Source organism: Urocampus carinirostris, chromosome 2, assembly GCF_059441175.1.
Source record: "Urocampus carinirostris isolate Australia breed hairy pipefish chromosome 2, RoL_Ucar_1.0, whole genome shotgun sequence".
NCBI lineage: Eukaryota > Metazoa > Chordata > Actinopteri > Syngnathiformes > Syngnathidae > Urocampus > Urocampus carinirostris.
Window position 1 is genome coordinate 31,239,506 of NC_142350.1, and position 5,681 is coordinate 31,245,186.

The 5,681-nt window shown below is 36.8% G+C and overlaps 1 pseudogene; it reads right to left on the reverse strand.

The window, feature by feature from the left end:
• Nucleotides 1-682: 682 nt before the first annotated feature.
• Nucleotides 683-895, reverse strand: LOC148371647 (ATP synthase F(0) complex subunit e, mitochondrial pseudogene; annotated as a pseudogene).
• Nucleotides 896-5,681: the final 4,786 nt, after the last annotated feature.

Sequence of the window (5,681 nt, forward strand, 5' to 3'; positions counted from 1 at the left end):
ATGGATCCATGGATAATGTTTATCTGTACAGCCCTTTGAGACTCTTTGTGATTAAGGGCTATACAGATATACATGACTTGACTTGATTTTTTGTATATATATATATATATATATATATATATATATATATATATATATATATATATATATATATATATATATACATCAGTAAAATTATTTAAACAGAGTGGTCCACACAGCCTCGTTCCAACACACTCCTTATTTTACAGAATTCCTGTGGGTGAGGCCTAGGCCGTTTTTGATCAAAATTGTTAAATTGTTGTGTGGCACCAGGGGTAATCTGGTAGCCGTAACAAATTAGTTATCTGATAAAATCTCACGATGCACCTAACAAGTATTTTGTTCAACTTGACATGGCACACATATTTGAATATCCCAATGTAATGTGGGCGGTAAAACCTAGCCCGAGTATGACATATTTCTGCAGGCAACAATGTTATAGACTCTTATTGGTCTGAAAAAAAATTGTCATTGAAGCCTTCAAACCACAGACCCGAGAAAAAAGACATAATTCAGAATGACCGCTAAAACCCCAAAACATTGTAAGAAAACTAATCACAGAAACAAATAAATAAATGGTCTTTTTAAGAAGTACACACTTTTTTTTTTCAAAATAATCTGCTTTTATTTCATTTTGGAACATAAAAGGGCATCTGATAGCTCACTTGAGGATGCTTTCTGAATTAGCTTCAATTTCCTTGGCAATGCGCTCCTGCTTCCCTCGCGCCTTCTTTTCAGCTTCCTCCACCTTTCGGTCTTCATGTGCAAAGGGCTTCAGGTACTCAAACCTCTGTTTGCCATACATGACGCAGAGAAACAGGGCCAACCACCGGGCGGCTTTTATGAGTGGCGAAACAGCTACAGGAGGAGCCATGTTAAAGACAAGGACATCCATCCATTATCTGCACCGCTTATCCTCAGTAGGGTCACCGGGGGGTGCTGCAGCCCCTCCCAGCTAACTTCGGGCAGTGGGCAGGGGACACCCTGAACTGGTATATATATATATATATATATATATATATATATATATATATATATATATATATATATATATATATCCCACAAATCATCCGCTTTGTAATAAAAAAACAAACAAAAAAAAGTAATTTAATAGTTGAGCAATGACTCCAACCAACTTTTCCCCATGTTAGTGGTTTACACAAGGCCAATGGCTGTGACAAATAACAATGTTTAAAACAGGCATGTTTTTTTTTTCTCTTTAACATTACCCTTTTAGACTTTATCCATTTTTTACCTATATTAACCATGTATCAACAACAAAATCCCTCTCTGCTTTTTTCTATCTCCTTCGACCCACAATCCTCTTTAATCACCCAAAGACTGCCTTCTCTTCCTCTCTTGTTTCACCCGCTACCCCTCGCCATGGGTGATCTCATACCTCCACACTATTTTTCCCCCGAGCATTTTTTTTCAAGACTCGTAATTTATTATTTGCAAGAGAAAACGTTATCAGAGTCAGTTTGCTATCGTGGGCCACTTCATTAATCACAGAGTTCTCGCTCTTCATTTGTTGAAGATAGGCTTTGGTTCACTGAGTTCCTGGCACTGATATAAATATGGAGGAACACTCCCCACCCTCTGTTTATCACCCCATGAAAAAGTTCTGAGCTATAAACAGATATATAGACAAAAAAGTGTTTTTCTTTTAAATCTTGGTTGTGTTTGTGGTAGAGCTAAACATTTATCATTTCGTCTTTAAAATCGTTGTATATTTTGTCATTGTTGTATTTGCATTGCGTTTTATGTAAAACATATATTTATTTACTCATAATGTCATTTTTTCTTTTTTCATTAATCCACCTTTTTGCAGGACCTCAGCAGATGGAACAAATCATGATCACAGAGAGAAAAATCACAGAGAAATGGAAGTACAGGGGACAATGTTGCATGAACAAAAATTACCTTTTACCATGAAGGATGATGCCCCGTCCATAAAAGAAATGTGTGATAGTGTCAGTAAAGTTGTAAGGATTAAAAAAAAACTGATAATGTGGTATATATAGCATTGCTTTTCAACCAGTGTGTCAGGGCACACTAGTGTGCCGTTAGACCTTGTCTAGTGTTCCACAGGAAATTATGTTTTTTTTTATCTTTGCCAAAAAAGCTTCCACTGTTCGGTATCTATACTTTGTGATCAGCCGAACATTCATCCTGACCAGTAGGTTTCAGTAGATTACTGTTTTCCGTTTATATACCGATTAGCACAGTTTATTATTTTGTTTGATTAAGCTGTTTCATGTTTGATATTTACTTCATGTTTTGTGCCTGATTGAAAAAACAAAAAAACATTTTACAATCCCTCCAAAGGTGGGGTGCATTGTTTAAGGTGTCCTTAAAAAGTTGAAAGTCATATAATTAATAATTTCCTTTGTATTGTCATTCTGTGTAACAATGTACACAGAACGAAATGTCGATACACCTGACCCGTTGTAGCGAGCCGATGCAGCCGCAGCCAACAGAGGGCGCCGCCATTTTACCAATGTTATAAGTCTTAGGTATGAGTCGGCCGAGGCGCGAACCAGCGACCTCCCAGTCTCAAAGCGGGCGCCTTACCATCTAGGCTACTGAGCTGGTATGTGTCTCTGTCATTTGTTAACAAGGCCCAATTAAATTCAAAGCAAATCAATATTTTTTTTCCATCGTACCTATCTGCTTTTATCTCTATCTGTTGTATATGCTTTTGCACTACAAACATGATAAAATAAATCAAATAAAGGTCTTGCACATGATTTTGCTGAAATTTTGTTTTATTGGAAAAGTATAGATCATAGTAAAGAAATTGCAGCATATAACTCTTTTTCTGTGTATATACTAATTGTCTGTTCATGAGTGTATTTAATAACATATTTTGTTTGATTAAGCTGTTTAAGATTGCACTATAAAAAACACAATAAATGCAATGAGCTTAAAATCTTGCACAAGGTTTTGCTGGTTTTAATGATTATTTTCTTGTTATAGAACAAAACAGCAAGCAAATAACATGTGCTCCCTATTTGCTAATTTGAAGTCTTATTGTTGTTATTTTTCTTCAAAAACTTCATAAAAATATGGTGGTACGTGAATATGGGAAAATCCGAAATTATTTATCACAATGGATAAACGGTATTACCTACTAAGCCACCGTGACCACAAGTGATTAGAAACATTGTACTGATAATTTAGACATGTAATTTTAAGCTTAAAGAAGAAACAGCAGCACCACAAAATGACATTTTTGACGGACTGTGTGCTCTGAGTTTTTTTTCTAACAGGGATCCATAGTAACAAGGCCTCACATCCTTTTCATATTGTTGAATCTATAATTCTGGAAAACACGTGCATTTGCATTTTCTTGAGTAGCGCAAACATACTTTCTTCCTTCTTTCCAGCAAGCACCCCAACATCTGAGTGGAGCTGATCTAGCGTAGTTCTCAGTTTGTGTGTATCCAGTGACCCACAAGGGATTACGGGCAGAGCAAGTGAAAGGTGGCCTTGAACTGTAAAAAGGATAATCCTATTTTGATACTCCACAAAGAACCCAAACCCAATTTAGCCAATTTCCCATTTCATCTCGCTCTATCTGCTCTGGAATGATGTTGAAAAACCTGTCCTCTTTTTTGTTTATTTCTTAATTTCTCCCAAATGCATTATTGAGGGTGAAGTAAAAGGTATCAAAAAAAATAAAAATATAGATTGTTAAAATGTTAGTCATTATTGTCTCAAAATATAATTTTATCCAATCCATGAATTCTACAAGTTGTCAAAGAGGATCAAATATTAGAAAACTGAATAAAAAAACAAAATCTATACAATTCTCTGACCATCAGCATGAACCTTGTTAAAGGGATACCCAAATTCTAAAACATATAAAATGTGAGAAAATAGTACATGTTTTTGCATAATATTTATATATCAATTTAATCTGTATATTATAATTATTTTCCGAAATAATGCTGTTTGAAGACAACTGTCTCGTCTTTAACATCCTGAGTAGTGGCGTCATCAGGGTAACACCAGACCCCTCACAAACCCGTCACCATATTGTTTTACGTGTTGATTAGTCAAATACTGTAGGTTTTGAATGGTTAAGCCAAGCTTTGGTAGTTTTCATTGGACAATGGCTGCTAAAGAGGGCTATAAGGGACTGATGATAGAAAAAAACGTAGCCGACCTAACACATGCAGTAAGCAGCCGAGGTAACCGGAAGCCAACAACAGAAAACGAATGCGGCAACAAACACGAACCCAGACAGGAAAAATGTGTACATTGGGCTAGCCAGCTTGCCAACTAGACAATTTTATACACATTGCAAGACACACGGCATTAAACACAAAGTAAAAGCCACAATTGCCTACGCAGCAAAGATTCAAAGGCAAAAAAGGAGTGTTCACTGTACACGATGGCAGGTACTCACTCAGCTTTTGATGATCGAAGCATAAAGCTCGGACAAAACTGTCACAAACCTCCTATTGACGCGGTAAGCAAAGTTCCAATTCCTCCAAGCTATATGCAATAACTGTTTACTACAAACTGTGTCTGTTTTTCAACAGGACGAGCCAATGGTAGTCTTTGTTTCTATCCGGTAAAGTCACAGCTCTAGAGGAAAGTACTAAGCACTCCAGTGCATGTAATACTTTGCAAAATATCATCATGGCTGTGGGGAGTAACACTACAGGTTTTGTGCCTAATTGTCTCATCTCATCTCATTTGCCGTACCGCTTATCCTCATTAGGGTCGCGGGGGGGCTGGAGCCCATCCCAGCCATCTCCGGGCAGTGGGCAGGGGACACCCTGAACTGGTTGCCAGCCAATCGCAGGGCACACAGGGACAGACGACTCATTCGCTCATTCATACCTAGGGACAATTTTGGACTGGCCAATTCACCTGAAATGCATGTTTTTGGAACGTGGGAGGAAACCGGAGTGCCCGGAGGAAACCCACGCAAGCACGGGGAGAACATACAAACTCCGTAAAAAAAACAAAACATTTATTTCATAATCCCTTTAAATGTTGGGTACATTATTTGAGGTGTCCTTTAAAAATGAAAGTAGAATATGTTCTCTATAAGGTAAGTGTTAACAATGAATTCAAAGATCATTTATAATTGTTTTTTCCACCGTGCCTATCTGCTTTTATATTATTTGATTCAATCAGTTTTAGGACGCGCAACACATTTTGTAGAAAAAAAGCGGTGTTGGCAGGGTGGGGGCTTATCGAGTGACTTCATGCTTGTGATTGCAATTCTTTCTTAGTGTAGCATGAAAACAGCAAAAGTAAGAAAAGCGCCCCTCATAGTAGAGTCCAAACGCCAATTCAAAAACCAAAAAAGATAAAGCGAGTCTAAAATGCAAATACTTGACGCATTAGCTTTAAGCCAGGCGATGACGGCAGAGAGTAACACATTTTCAAATTCTTGACAGCACATTCAAATATAATTGTTGTCATCATTATTCCAAACATTAATAATATTGTAATCATCAATCCTGATTCATGATGACAAGCATCCAAAATAAAAAAACATATTTTCAAAAAATATTATGAAATGTGTGTGTATTATGAAAATTATCTACAAATGTGACATATTTTCCAAAATCATCTTAGTATTCTCCTATACTCTGAGAGATATTGTTGTTCCTTTCCAAATTATGTAGATAATACAC